This window comes from Eubalaena glacialis, chromosome 14, assembly GCF_028564815.1.
Source record: "Eubalaena glacialis isolate mEubGla1 chromosome 14, mEubGla1.1.hap2.+ XY, whole genome shotgun sequence".
In the NCBI taxonomy this organism is placed as follows: domain Eukaryota; kingdom Metazoa; phylum Chordata; class Mammalia; order Artiodactyla; family Balaenidae; genus Eubalaena; species Eubalaena glacialis.
Window position 1 is genome coordinate 58765422 of NC_083729.1, and position 15497 is coordinate 58780918.

Consider the following 15497-nt stretch of genomic DNA (forward strand, 5'->3'; position numbering starts at 1 on the left):
TATATGTATAACTGATTCACTTTGTTGTATGCCTGAAACTAACACAACATTGTAAATCAACTATACTCCAATAAAAATTATTTAAAAAAAAAAAAGGAACGATACATGCACCCCATTGTTCATAGCAGCACTATTTACAATAGCCAAGACATGGAAGCAACCTAAATGTCCATCAACAGATGAATAGATAAAGAAGATGTGATATATACACACACACACAATGGAGTATTACTCAGCCATAAATATGAATGAAATAAGCCATTTGCAGCAACATGGATGGACCTAGAGATTATCATACTAAGTGAAGTAAGTCAGAAAGAGAAAGACAAATACCAATATATGTGGAATCTAAAATACGATACAGGGGCTTCCCTGGTAGTGCAATGGTTAAGAATCCGCCTGCCAATGCAGGGCACACAGCTTCAAGCCCTGGTCTGGGAAGATCCCAGGTGCCGTGGAGCATCTAAGCCCACACGCCACAACTACTGAAGCCTGCGCGCCTAGAGCCCGTGTGCAAAAAGAGAAGCCACTGCAATGAGAAGCTCGCACACCGCAACAAAGAGTAGCCCCTGCTCACCGCAACTAGAGAAAGCCCACACACAGCAACGAAGACCCAACGCAGCCAAAAATAAAATAAAATAATGTTTTTTTAAAATAATTAAATAAAATATGATACAAATGAACTTATTTACAAAATAGAAACAGACTCACAGACATAGAAAACAAACCGATGGTTACCAAAGAGGAAAGGGGGGGATAAATTAGGAGTTTGGGATTGACAGATACAAACTACTATATATAAAATAGATAAACAACAAGCATCTACTGTATAGCACATGGAACTATATTTAATATCCTGTAATAAATCATAATAGAAAAGAATATGAAAAAGTATATATGTATATATACATGAATCACTTTGCTGTATACCAAAAACTAACACAACACTGTAAATCAACTATACTTCAAGAAAAAATAAAATAAAATAATAAAACTAATGATACAACAAATATCCACATAACCTCTGTCGTGTCTCCACACACCCACCTCCCCATCTCATGACAGTATTGCTCTTCCAACTAATCAGTGTTAACTAATATCCTGATTTTTTGGTCTTGCATAATTTTCTTGTTTTTCTTTACACTTTTACCAAATATGTAGGATTATCTTTTAAACGAACAATTTTTTTCGTAAAGTTCTTATGAGGATTAAATGAGATAATGCTTAAAATCCTTAGCACAATGCCTGACACATATCAAGTACTCAAAAATGTCATCTATTGTCATGATTCTTTTAAATTTCCATTAATATAATGCAGAAGATCTTTCATTTATTCAGTAATTCATCTCATTCATTTCTTAATCACCTACTATGGGTCGTCTCATCTCTACAATGGTAGATGCTATAAAGACATACAGTTTGGGGTGGGTTTTTTTTTCATCTTTTTACCTTTTATTTTTAAATAATTATAGACTCACGAGAACTTGTAAAAAGAGTACAGGGAGGTTCTGTGTACCCATCACCCAGCTTCTGCAGACATCTTATATATCTATAGCACATTTTCAAAACCAGGAAATCAACATTGGGATGATACAATTAACAGGACAACAGACTTTCTTCAAATTTCACCAGTTTTTGTGTGGACTCTTTTTTTTTTTTTTTTTTTTTGGTATGTATGTTCTTGTATAATCCTGTGACATTCTATTCCATGTGTAGACCTGTGTAACCACCACAGCTATCAAGATATAAACTTGTTCTGTCACTACAAAGGAATTCTCTATGCAATCCCTTTAAAGTCACACCCTTCCTCCCTTACCTAATCCCTGGCAACCACTGATCTGCTCCCCATCTCTATAACTTCGTCATTTTGAGAATGTTATGTAAATGGACTCATACAATATGTAACCTCTTGAAATAAGCTATGCAGTTTTACACTCATGGGAAATTGGCCTTACATCCTGACTCTGGATTTCTTGGCTGGGGAGAATTCCTTGACTAGCTTTTTACCGAGGAGAATTAATTCCATCTTCAGGCCATGTAGAGTGTTTCAGTGTCTGGGAAATCTGAGAATCTGATGAAACTCTAAAGATGAAGAATTTAACCATTAATTAGAATTCACCAGGACACTGGAAGGTGTCCATGAAAGATCCAGAATGGAAGAGAGGGAGAAAGAGTAGAAAACAACCCTGGAACTAGACCCTCTAGGATGTTTGAGGGCCCTGATGTGAACTCCATAATTAATGGCTAGCCTGTTCAGTTGCTGCCCGTGCTGAAAACTAACGAACTTGGAAGAGGTTTGTCTATAAATGTCAGAAATGAGTTTCAAAGACTTTCATCAATCCTTCACCCCCAACTGACCAAAAAAGGGGATTGTTTGCAAATTGCACAGCAGGCCAGGAAAACAGTCTGAAAACCCTTTTAATCAGATATTTTGGAAGGCGCTTGTCTAAAAACCACCTTTGCCAAGTTTCCAGGCTGCTCCTTTGTAAGCTCATTTTTGAAGACATGTCACAAAGCAGGAACTGGAAGGAGAAACATGTTTTATTTTGTGATACAATGAAGTCCTTTGTCCAACAAATAGATGTGATAATATCACTGTGTTGGATCCACAAAACCGTTCTCCAAAGTGATTGTGGCTGCTTTTTAAATTTTTGCACCTTCCGTCTGGTTGAGAGCACTGAAAGAATGGTGCTAAAAGCCTCTTTTCAGACACTTCAGGGGCATTCTTTTGTTTGAATTTACTTCCCCTTTCCCAGCCGGTCCCTGGCACCAAACACAGCCTTACAGATCAGCTCAGACTGGCAGGCGGGATGAAGTCAGCAGGGGCCGTGCCAAGTTCCTCTTGCAGGCTCTGCTCACCCAGGCCCTGCTAGCTACCCTCTCTCCACATAGACAGGGCGGCCTCGCTGCTCTCAGAAACAGAACCTGGTACACATGCCAAGTGGCTCCTGGGGACAGTTACCGCACAGCCCGTCCCCACTTTGATTTTTACCTAGACTGTGTCAGAGCAGAACTTTGCAACTTTGCAACTTACCATCTTTTCTCTTTACTTAATATTAGAAGCTCTGTCTGATCCTGCAACTGATTCCTGGAAGGGAGTTCCAAATGAAGACACATTTCCATAAGCCAATGACACCCAGAATTACTTTATAGGACAAACCATTTACTGTCTCCGACTGGATTTCAGAGATCACTCATGTGAGTGCTACAGTTTTCTAAAACACACAGAAGCATGTGAAAATGTAAAGACATGAACTCCAATGGTGTTTCCCAATTGCAGGTCATGGAGTTTTAGGCAGTACAACTTCGAATTAGCTCAGCTGCGTGGTTTAGAACACTGGTTCTCAACCGGGACAATTTTGTCCCCCAAGGGCCATTTGGCAATGTCTGGAGACATCGCTGGTTGTCACAACTGGGTGGGGGGTGCTACTGGCACCTGGTGGGTAGAGGCCAGGGATCCTGCTAACCATCGTGCAGTGTACAAGACAGCCTTCCCTGCAAAGACTTCCTGGTCCTAAATGTCGATAGTGCTGAAACTGAGAGACCCGGGTTAAAGGAAAGCACGGGGCCTTTGAAGTCAGATATCCTGGATTTGAATCCTACCTTCATCTTCAACCTAACCTATCCAAGCTTTGATTCCTCTTCTTTAAACTTGAAATTATCCTACTTGCCTTACTGAACAGTTGGGAAGATCAAATGAGATCAGAACCTGTAAAGAGCCTACTGCTTAGTATTCAGTGGGTATTCAGTAAAAGAGCAGATTCCTTCCCTTTCATTCCTTGCCTTACACTCCCTCCTTTGAGACCCCCCAAGTCGCCTCTCCTTCACTGCTGAGTCAGCTGTCGCAGTAAATGCCTGCTGTGCTTCCCCTGTGAGCACTGACCGTCTGGTCTGATGGGCTGGCTACCACCCAGCCCTGATTCTCCCATCACAGGTGTAATGACAAGATCCAGAGCACCCCAAGCCCTGGCCACAGAGTGTTTCAGAGGAGGGACCACAGCCCAAATCTGACCAATCATAGTCATCCAAGGAGTGGAACCAGAGCTTTCAGGAAACACACATCCTCTTTATTCTCTGAGATTGATCAGAAAATGTGAGAGCAAAATAAATCTGGAGTTGAGCTGCCCAGAGCTAGCTATCTTTGCTACAAGCAGAAAAGAATTAAATCAAGAATGAATCAATGTAGGGGATTTCCCTGGTGGTGCAGTGGTTAAGACTCCACACTCCCAGTGCAGGGGGCCTGGGTTCGACCCCTGATCTGGGAACTAGATCCCACATGCATGCCACAACTAAGGAGCCCACCTGCCGCAACTAAGACCCGACACAACCAAATAAGTAAATATTAAAAAAAAAAAAAAGATCTCCCTCTGCCTTCCTCCAAAAGAAAAAAAAAAGAATGAACCAACATGTAGAAATGAGAGACAATAGAAGGCAGGGAGAAGGCAAGATGCGGTTCCAGTGATAACCTTTCAGTGACCTTGTAGCTTACATTAGTTTGAGTTAGGTTTCTGTCACTTGCAACTTAGAGGTTTCTGACTAATAGAACTGAGTAGGGGTTAGAAAACACAGGATGTCAGGATACCAACCAACCCACAAATATCTACTGGGTGCCATGCCAGGCCCTGAGAATGTCAAAAGGTATAGCTCCTGCCCTCAAGATGTTTCCATTCTAGTTGGGTAGACAAATACACAACAAAAGGTTAGCATTACAAGGTTGTGTAAATGCTAAGAGAATCAGAGCCATATGGCTGATAAATCGGGGGGAGGGGACATTTTTCTGCTTTGGAAGGAACAGGAACCATTTTTATGTTTTAGCTGGCACTGTTCCCTAACTGCCTGAGCTAAGAAGCTGCCCTTTCATTACCCCAGTATACTTATGTTCAGAAATGGGGAGCACCTTACGCCTCCAAGGGCCTCAGCTCTTGCTGAGCTGTCACCACCCCTAGTCTGGTGCCAAAACCTCTCTTTATTGGCCCAAGGCCCACCATCCCCTGGGTACTGTCCACTACTCTTATTTTTCAGCTCCTGACGTACCCCCGCTTCTCCATAACCTCTCCTCTGCATTACTAATATCCCCGGGATGCTCTGTATTTCCTTGCCCCACGCCCAAGCCCCTGTTCCTCCCCTCCTTATCAAACCCTTCCACTGTGGTCTCTGAAGCTCTTACATCAAGATCAGCAAATGCTCACATTTCGTTTTGTCTCAGAAGGTTCCTTCCACCCCTTTTCTATATTGAGACTCACCTGTCCACTGAGCACAACCGAATGAGAATCTTTAACTTCTCATTCCCCTCAGATCGCATTGTCAGAAGGTAACCTTATTCCCAATGCCACGTCTAGGCAGTTACTGCTCTGCCCTCCAGCCAAGATCCCTGCTCCTTTGAGGACAAGGCCTTCTCACCCTGCCACCTCCTCCCCTTTACTCTCATCTACACATCTGGCTCACAGTATCCTTCTTCGCCCAATTATTGCCATCTTTCCTGGTGACTTCAACACCCATGTGTAATTTTCATCCAACATCCTCTGTTTTCATCCCCTGGTGCAGTTGCCGCATTGCCCAACTCCAGGGGCATAATGAACATTGTAGCCTATGGGAATGGTGCCCCCTGGAGTTGTTAATTGCAAACTCTGCACAGCCCTATGCAGCACCCCAGTGTCTTGCTATCATTTCCATCACCTTCTCTTCTCCCCAGCTCAGCCAGCACCTCCCTCAATCGCACCCTGAACTCTGCGTTACTCCAAATCATTAATTCAAACATCCAATCCCTTCAAGTTACTTGCTCAAGTATCCCCACAATAACAGTCCTTCCCTACGGAAGACTGGAGAATACCTTTCCACTTTCTGTCAATTCTCTCTGCTTTCATGTCTTTCTTAGTTTATCCTGGAATTCATAGTCTATCATTATAATTAATCCCTGGTAAATTCTCCCAGTCCTTTGTTGCCTTCATTCCATTCCACCTGGCTGGCAGAACCCCAGCCCTGAATGAACCAAATCACCCACCATCCCTAACCATCTGCATCCTGGAAGCAGTACTTCCTGAGAAAATCACAAAACAGGAGAGGTAGGTATCACACAAGTCATGACACTTCCCTCTCCCTCATCGGCCACATCCCCTAAATCAAGTCCTGTTGAGTCTTCCTTCTTAGTACCTCTTGGGTCCACACTCTTCTAACTCAATGCCTCTACTGAAGTCTACACAGCATCAGCACCCAAACAGACCACTGAAATAGTACACAGTGAGTTTTTTTTAAAACATAAATATCATGTCATTCCTTTGTCACTGCCTAAACCTCTTCAATGGTATACACTTGTTATTAGAATAAAATCAGATATTCTTATCACAGCCTACACAGCATTGTATGACCTGGCTCTGCTTGTGTATCTACTCAGGTCTCGTGCTCCCCACTCTCTGTGTAGTCCTTTAAGCCAGCCACATTGACTTTTTTCTGTTCCTCAAATTTGCCGTGCTCCTTTTAACCCCCAAGCCTTCCCTCAAGCCGTTCCCTCTGTCTACACAGGAACAAAGCCAAGAATCCCCAGAACGATGTTGGAGAGTGATTCCAAGATGGTATCTGGGCAGCTGGTCTGGAGAGCAGCCTGTCCAGATTAGAGCATGTCAGAAATTTTTTTCAGAGACTTCCATTAGTTGGATGTTGGTCATTCTTAGTACTTCTCTCATTTTCTTTCTTTTTCTCCTCTCTTTTCTATTTCCTTGTCTTTTTCTTCTATCTTCTGGAAGATTTCCTCAGATTTACCATTCTAGTAAAGTTTTTATTTCTGCTATAATATTTTTATTTCTAAAACCGTTTTCTGGTTTTCTAGATGTTCCTTTTTATAGTATCCTGTTCTCATTTCACGGTCGTGTAAAAGAATGTTGAATGGCCATTATGGAATAATCTTTCTCTCTCACTCTGGCAGGGTCACCATCTTATTCATTTGGGGGTATACAATACATAACACAGGGCCTGGACAAATGTCAGTTAAATTATTGACTATCCATGTGTAGATGAATTGAAAGAACAGCGGAATAAAAAGAGAGAGATCCAAGCTTAATTATTTACCAGCTGTGAGGATCTTAAGCAAGTCATTTTTTTCTCTTCAAGTCACAGTTTCTTCATCAATGAAATGGATATACTATACTCTGCCCTGGCTAACTCCCAGGGCTACTGTAAACATAAGTGAGGTCCTCGGATCAATTAGGCAAAAATCTCGAGGAAATTACTCTTGGGAAAACTCTTAAAACATTCACTGAGCATATCATACATGGTCTTATGTATGTAGCTCTGAACAGTTATTCTTTGCACCCTAAGAGTTGAAAAACAGCTAAATTTAAGAAAATAAAAGCAAAGTTTATGTGTAGATGAAGGAGTGAGTTTTCATGAGTATTTATAGTAATCTGCTTTTTAGATACTATCAAATCTCTAGGTCAGGGTTTCTCATCTCTACTGACATTTGGGACCAGATAATGCTTTGTTGTGGGGTACTGTCCTGTGCATTGTAGAACATTTAACAGCAACCTGACCTCTGCCCACTAGATGCCCATAGAAACCTCCCTTTCTGGGCTTCCCTGGTGGCGCAGTGGTTGAGAGTCTGCCTGCCAGTGCAGGGGACACGGGTACAAGCCCTGGTCTGGGAGGATCCCACATGCCACGGAGCAACTAGGCCCGTGAGCCACAATTACTGAGCCTGCGCGTCTGGAGCCTGTGCTCCGCCACGAGAGGCCGCGATAGTGAAAGGCCCGCGCACCGCGATGAAGAGTGGCCTCCGCTTGCCGCAACTAGAGAAAGCCCTCGCACAGAAACGAGGACCCAACACAGCCATAAATAAATAAATAAACAAAAATTAAACTTAAAAAAAAAAGAAACCTCCCTTTCTTCCCCCTCGCCCGCCCTCACAGTTGTGACAACCAAAAATGTCTCCAGACATTGCCAAACATCCCCCAGGAGGGTACAAAATCACCCCAACTAAGAATTGAGGACTATTGCCCTAGGGTAAATGAGAATTAGGTTTCCTAAAGCTTTCCTGCTTGCCTGCAGTATTTACTCCATTCTTCCTTAAAATTAAGTCTCTGAAACTTTATTACATGTTAATATATCTGTTTGCTGTTCTGATGATTAAATGATAAAATGTATGTAAAAACATCTAGCATAGGGCACAGCACTTTGATCAATATTTGCTGGCTTTGACATGGAAACAACCTAAATGTCCATCGACAGATGAATGGATAAAGAAGATGTGGTACATATATACAATGGAATACTACTCAGCCATAAAAAAGAACAAAATAATACCATTTGCAGTAACATGGATGGAACTAGAAATTATCATACTAAATGAAGTAAGCGGGACAGAGAAAGACAAATATCATATGATATCACTTATACATGGCATCTAAAATATGACACAGATGAACTTATCTACAAAACAGAAACAGACTCATAGACATAGAGAACAGACTTGTGGTTGCCAAGAGGGAGGGGGGGGTGGGGGAGGGAAGAATTGGGAGTTTGAGGTTAGCAGATGCAAACTATTCTATATAGGATGGATAGACAAGAAGGTCCTACTGCATAGTACAGGGAACTATATTCATTATCCTGTGATGAACCTAATGGAAAAGAATATGAAAAAGAATGTATATATATATGTACAGATACAGATATATATATATCTGAATCACTTTGCTGTACAGCAGAAATTAACACAACATTGTAAATCAACTGTACTTCAATAAAAAAAAAATTTTTTTTAATGAATATTTGCTGGCTGTGAATCTACACCTGGCTTGGTCAGACCCATGGGCACATAGTTTTTTGAAAGCATAGAAAAGAACTTGCCCCCCACTTCCTGTCTTTCCAAGCTGGCACTTCCTGTCAGGGTCTCCATAGTGCCATGAAGCTACCTACCTCTCATGCCCTGCACCACAGGTCTCATCCTAGGAGAGGGTTAGGTTTAAAGTCGGCATATAAATTAAATGCACTTACCATGTGACTACACAGCATGTGAAAGTGTTTTGTAAATGTACTACTACTTGCAGCTTCCAAGGTCACAGCTACCTTCCCAGACTTCCTCAGCCCAGTGAGAAATCATCTCAAGAGCCTCAGGTTTCCTAGCTCTGTCTTTGACTTTGTTCAGTAATTAATCTCTTTTAGAAATAATGTCCCTATATGTGTTTCATCATTTTTTCCTATTCTGCTGTCATCTTACTTGGTATGACCTTATATCCAGGCTGAGATGCACCTAGATGAGGGTGGAGCCATGGCTCATGTGTCTCTTTATCACCAACTGTGCCTACAGAGATGCTGGCAGAGATGCTCGAAAACATTTTAGTGATTTGCAGTGCTTTTAAAATATGTCTGCAAATTCTTTGACATCATCAAAAGTGGAGTGGAATTCCACCACCTTTGGATGTGGGCCAGCTTAGCAACTCGCATCTAACAAACAGAAGGCAGCGGAAGTGATGCAGCATATGTTCCAAGACTGGGTCACAAATGGTGATATAGCTTCTCCCTGGCACTCTCTCTCTCTCTTTTTTAATTTTATTTTATTGTGATAAGAACACAACATGAGATCTACCCCCTTAACAAAAGTTTAAGTGTACAGTGTAGTATTGTTGACCATAGCCTAGCTCTCTCTTAGAACATAGACCTTGGGATGCTGAGCTGACATATAAGAAGGCTGGCTACACTGAAGCCACCAAGCTGGAGTGGACACATGGAAACAGAAAGATGCCCAAGGAACTCCAACTGTGCTAGCCCCTGCTGTTTTAATCTTCCCAGGATTAATCCCCAGATATCGGAGTGAATGACCTTTAGATGATTCTAACCCCAGCCTTCAAGCTACCCCAGTTGACTTCCCAACAGTCCCCATTGCCCAAATTCATAAGCAAAATAAATATTATTGTTTCAAGCCACTGAAGTTTGGTTGATTCGTCATGCAGCATTAGATAACAGGAAGAGATTTGGATCCACAGGCGAGGAGCTGTGGAATACCCAACCAAAAATATTCCCCATTTCGAATACATCCCCGAAGCTGCAGGGTGAATGGTTAAGGTCACTCTAATTGCACCATTTCACTTTGCTGGTTCCCTCCCTGAGCTTTAGAAAGAAGTGGTGCTACTTTGATGACAAGGACCATCCAGAAAATCACTGGGTTAACGTATTACTAACCCCCACGTTCCAGCTCCCGGGGAATTTATATTTTTACTTTCCAACCTACACGTTTTTGCTAGATGTTTTCAACCAATGGTTTCAATGCTATTAATGACGAAATGTGGCTTTTTGCTAGGCAGAAGTGGAATATTTGTCCTTTACTCCTTACCAATTGAACTTCAGAGATAATCTCATTAAAGTCTACTAAGAAATTCAGCACAGCAACCAGACTCATTTTTGTTTAAAATTATAGGTGCCCGAACGCAGAGGCCATTGTCGGCTTTGAGTCCCACTAGGATGGAAATGGCTTCCTGGACTGGGAAGTCTCTCCCATCAGCCCTGATACGCTCAGTGGATCCCTTTGCCTTCTTCTGGCTGCATTTCTTTCCTAGTTTGGTGTTTAAAAATCAACTTCTTTGACCTTCACAAACAACTTACCAGGAATTGAACAAAGACAACTTAAAAATGTAAACTAATGTCAGATGTTAGATCGTTGAAAAAATCCAGGAAAATCGGAATATTGCATTTTAACCAGTTGGCAGGTAGTCCGTGATCGTGATGAATTTCTTACTCTGGTTGACACATTTTCAAATGTTAATGTCCTCTTGAGGAATAAACTTTGTTCTAATGATTGAAGTAATGGCTTCAAAGGTGAGCATTCCACTTATTATGGTTTCAAACCTTGGCACTGTGCACCGAGAGGTGTTAGGTTATGTGCTCGACAGAGAAATAATTACGACCGCATAATGAAAAGGAAAAGGCTTTGAGAGAGGGATTATGGAGGGGACCTGGGTCACGGGGGAAAGAGACTCCATCAGCAGGATGAAATGGCCCTTAATCAAGTGCAACATGATGTGAAAGACACAATATCAAGTTTCCTCGAAACTGTGCAATTCACACCCACCAGGGCTCCAGCTTGTGGATGCATTTTCTTCCTCTAACCTGAAAGGGGAGAGAGTCTGAGAGATTTTTTTTCTATCAAAACTCAACTTTCTTTCCACTTAATGCTGAGTCAAAAAAGGCAGGAAACTCGAGAGTAACAGGGTGAGTTCCCAGTTTTTTCATCTCTCCAGGAGGAATGCAGGGCAGACAACCTCCTGGTGACCAAACACACTTCCAGCTGCAGGCCGACTGGTAGAATTCATTTGAGAACAAATAAAGAGCAACTGTCAGCAACAGGAGAGAAGAATTGGAAATATTATCCGGAAAGGAATTATTGGTCTCCTATGGCACTGCTTCTTTCCTTGAAGCCATGGCCGATAAAAGCTTCTCATTCTCTTAAATCCATCCTGAGCTACCTTCCAAAGAAAACTTGCAAAGTGCTTCAGCACAGAAATTCCATCACACATGGAGTCCGTGGTTAGCTGGACCTTTAATACTGAAGCCAATGCAGAGACTCTCCTCGCTTTTCCTGAGAGAAATATATTGTGAATCATATAGGTGCAAAAATTCAGCTGAGTGACACTAAGAAGGAAAGTGAGGGAAAACAGGTTACCACCCCCCCAACTTTGTCTTGTCCTGAGCAAAGGCAGCCCTCCAACAGGCAGTATGCCTCAGTCTTCTATGCTATGCGACAAATCACCACACACTTAGTGGCTTCAAACCACACCCATTTATTATCTGACAGTTCCATGGGTCAGGAACCCGGGCATGGCTTAGCTATGTTCTCTGCCCAGGATCTCACAAGGTTGCATTTTCATCTGGACCTCAGGGTTCCTGTCCAAGCTCACTGGTTGTTGGCAGAATTCAGCCCCCTGCATTTGTAGAACTGAGGCTCTCAGCTTCTAAAGACCTGCTGGTCCTGCGCTAAATGAATCTACTCAGGTTACCATAACAAAATACCACAGACTGGGTGGCTTAAACAACAGAAAGTTATTTTCTCACAGTGCTGGAGGTCCGAGATCAGGGTGCCAGCATGGTCGGGTTCTGGTGAGAGCTCTCCAGCTGGGTTGCAGACAGCCACCTCCTCACTGTGGGCTCACGTGACCTTTGCACATGCATGTGCTCGGGGTGGGGGAGAGGGTAGGGAGAGAGAGAGAGAGACAGAGAGAAAGTTCTCTGGCGCCTCTACTTATAAGGGCACTAATCTCATCATGAGGGCCCCACCCTCACAACCTCATCTAACCCTAATGACCTCCCAAAGACCCTAGCTCTAAAACCATCATATTAAGGGTCAAGGCTTCAACATACGACTGGGGAGAGGGGTGGGGCACAAGCATTCAGTCCATAACAAAGGCCAACAGGAGAGTGTCTCTAACCTCTTCCATCTCTGACCTCCAGACCTCCTTTTAAAGTGTTCGCCTGATTAGGTCAGGCTCACCCAGGATCATCTCCCCTTTGATAATGTAAAGTCAGCTGATTAAGGGCCTTAATTAAATCTACAAAACCTTTGCCATATGACATAAACTAACCACAGGAGTGAAATCTCATCATGTTCACACACTCAAATGGGGGCAGGGGGAGAGGGATTATACAGGCTGTGTACTCCAGGAGGTGGGTATTTTGAGAGTCGTCTCAGAACTCTGCTTACCATGCCCTACCATTGACCCTGTGCTGTCCTTTCTCTCATAACCCTTTACCCCTCAGGGCCCTCATCTGTCACTCTCACTACCACACACACACATGCACGCACATTCACTACTTTTCACAGGTACCTACAAATTAGCTGCAGGCATTTGGCCATTACCAATGGCCTCCCCATGTCCTCCTTTCCTGTGCCCAGATCCATCTTGACCTAAAAGTGCTAACCGGGACTTCCCTGGTGGTCCAGTGGTTAAGACTCCACACTCCCAGTTCCGGGGGCCTGGGTTCAATCCCTGGTCAGGGAACTAGATCCCACATGCCGCAACTAAAAGATCCCCATGCCGCAACTAAAGATCCCGAATGCCGCAACTAAAAGATCCCACACGTGGCAACGAAGATCCCACGTGCCACAACTAAGACCCAGCACAGCCAAATAAATAAATAGATATTTTTTAAAATGCTATAAAACATAAATAAATAAAAGGGCTAGCCTATTGGAGCATAGAGGGAGGCTCTGAGAAGGGAATTTTTTTCTTTATACCAATTGACCTAAGTCTTTTCTCTAAAGACATTTACGAAGCATTATTAGTTACAGTGACAAGTAGCTCTGAGCTTTTAAAGGGCCTACCAAGAAGGTTTGAGATCGAGAAAAAAACAAATTCATCATCTCCAAAATATGAAACTCAGTATAATTTAATTAAATGCTTATAAAACATTTTATCAGAATAAAAAACATACGTTATATGTAAATTTATTTAATGGGGATGTGAGAATATTATAATATGTTCACTATGATGAAGCACGGGACTCCAAAAAGAAGGGTATCAAGGATTTGTGAAGGATGCAAACAACTTAGTGAGACCCATTTACCCACTGGTACTAGAACGTTTAGGTGGTGTTAGAGAAGGAAAATCTCAAAATGACACTTACTTTACCATCCTTTCTACTTTTAAGGTAGGTATTCTGGCCGTCAAGCTTACTTGATTCTATTTCCTTGTGAATTAGAAAAAAAAAATAGACATTATTTTTATTTCACATATTGGGAAAGAATCATAAAGTACTTACCTAAGGCCACAGTAGAATTATGTCAAAGAACACGGTCTAGAGGATTTCCCTGGTGGTCCAGTGGTTAAGACTTCACCTTCCAATGAAGGGGGCGCAGGTTCGATCCCTGGTCGGGACGCTAAGATCCCACTTGCCTTGTGGCCAAAAAACCAAAGCATAAAACAGAAGCAACATTGTAACAAATTCAATAAAGACTTTTAAAATGGTCCACATTAAAAAAAAAAAAAGAACATGGTCTACCCCTAAACTATAGAATCACAGATTCTGAGCTTTGAACCACTGAGAGCCATCACCTGACAGATGCAGAGAAAATGTGATGATCCCAGCACCACACTCACCAGCGAGATCCCAGTGGAGACAGGAATCAGGGCTGGCTGACTCCTCACCCAGAGGTCTTTCCAACACGATGTGCTTTTTCCTTTATCTCTTAATGCTAGACTCATGTTCTTTCAGTCCAACATTGTTTCTCAGACTAGACCTCACACATATGCAGGGGGATTTTCAGTTTTAACTCCTTTCTTCCCAAGCCTCACCTGGAATTCTGAGAATAAACCATAAGAAGAATCCTTGTATCTTGGTACTAGGATACCTCTCAGGGATCATCTAATCCGTCCTCTTCTTCAGGCTGGATATCCCTTTCACAATATCCCTTCCATGAGGTCAACAGGCCTCTTCTTGAATACCTGCAGTGATGGGGAGCTCACTACCAAAGACAAGGGCAAGTCCGTCCTGAGCAGCCTTAACTGCTGAGATGCTTGGTCTCCATCTAATTTCACATGTGGTCTTCCAGAGGTACATGGAAAAGTGTAAGTCATTTCAGAGGCCATGGTGTCTCATACTTGAAGATGATTCACTTTCTTCAAATCACTTCTCCCAGAGTTTCTCAGTGTTGGTGTCATTAGCATTCAGAGTGAGACTTCTTCCTCAAGTGGGCCTGTCCCGTGCATTGCAGGATATTTAGCACCACTGGTCCCCTGGGAACTAAATTCCAGTAGCTCACATACACTCACCATGTGACAACCTATTCACTGTGATTCCTCCCATATTTCCAAGAACCCTTGGGGAGGGCAAGGATACTGTCCCTGATTGAGAACCACTGTGAGTCTAGGTCAGGACCTCCCGAGCGCCCTCAACAATTGTGCTTCACCACCCATGGAAGTCTCAAAGCGGCCCATGATGGGAACTTTGCGTCACTATCCTCATGAACACAGGATTACAGGGGGGAAGAGACAATTAATGCCAAGAATTTAACAGTGACTAGAAGACGAGCTTTTCGTTTTGCCATATTAAGGAATCTTCCACCTTGCACCATTCCACCTGTTCCCCACTTAAAAGACACCTCCCTGGTCTGCTACAGTGATTGGGAACCATATGTTGTCAGTTGAGTAATTTTACTGAAACTAGAAATCTAGATCACCTTGCTTCCCGCCCAAACAGCCATCTCTCAATTATTCTGCCAACAGAATTGCCTTGTAGTTCTTTAAAAATCTTTCACCTCTGGCCATTGTTTTCGTAGCTATTAACCAACTACGGTTGGACCTTTATGATTTTGATTTAAATTGCTTCAGTCAGAATGATCGTTAACACAGAAAATAATTGAAATCCAAATTGCCCCTGAAATTGCTTTGAAATCAGAGCACAAACTGGCAAGAGCTCATGATGTCATCGAATGTTAGACTGCCACACAGACCCCCCAATATCTTGTTCACTCTTTCCCCAAATATTCTTGATTACACACATGACAGCTGCTGTATTTGGGG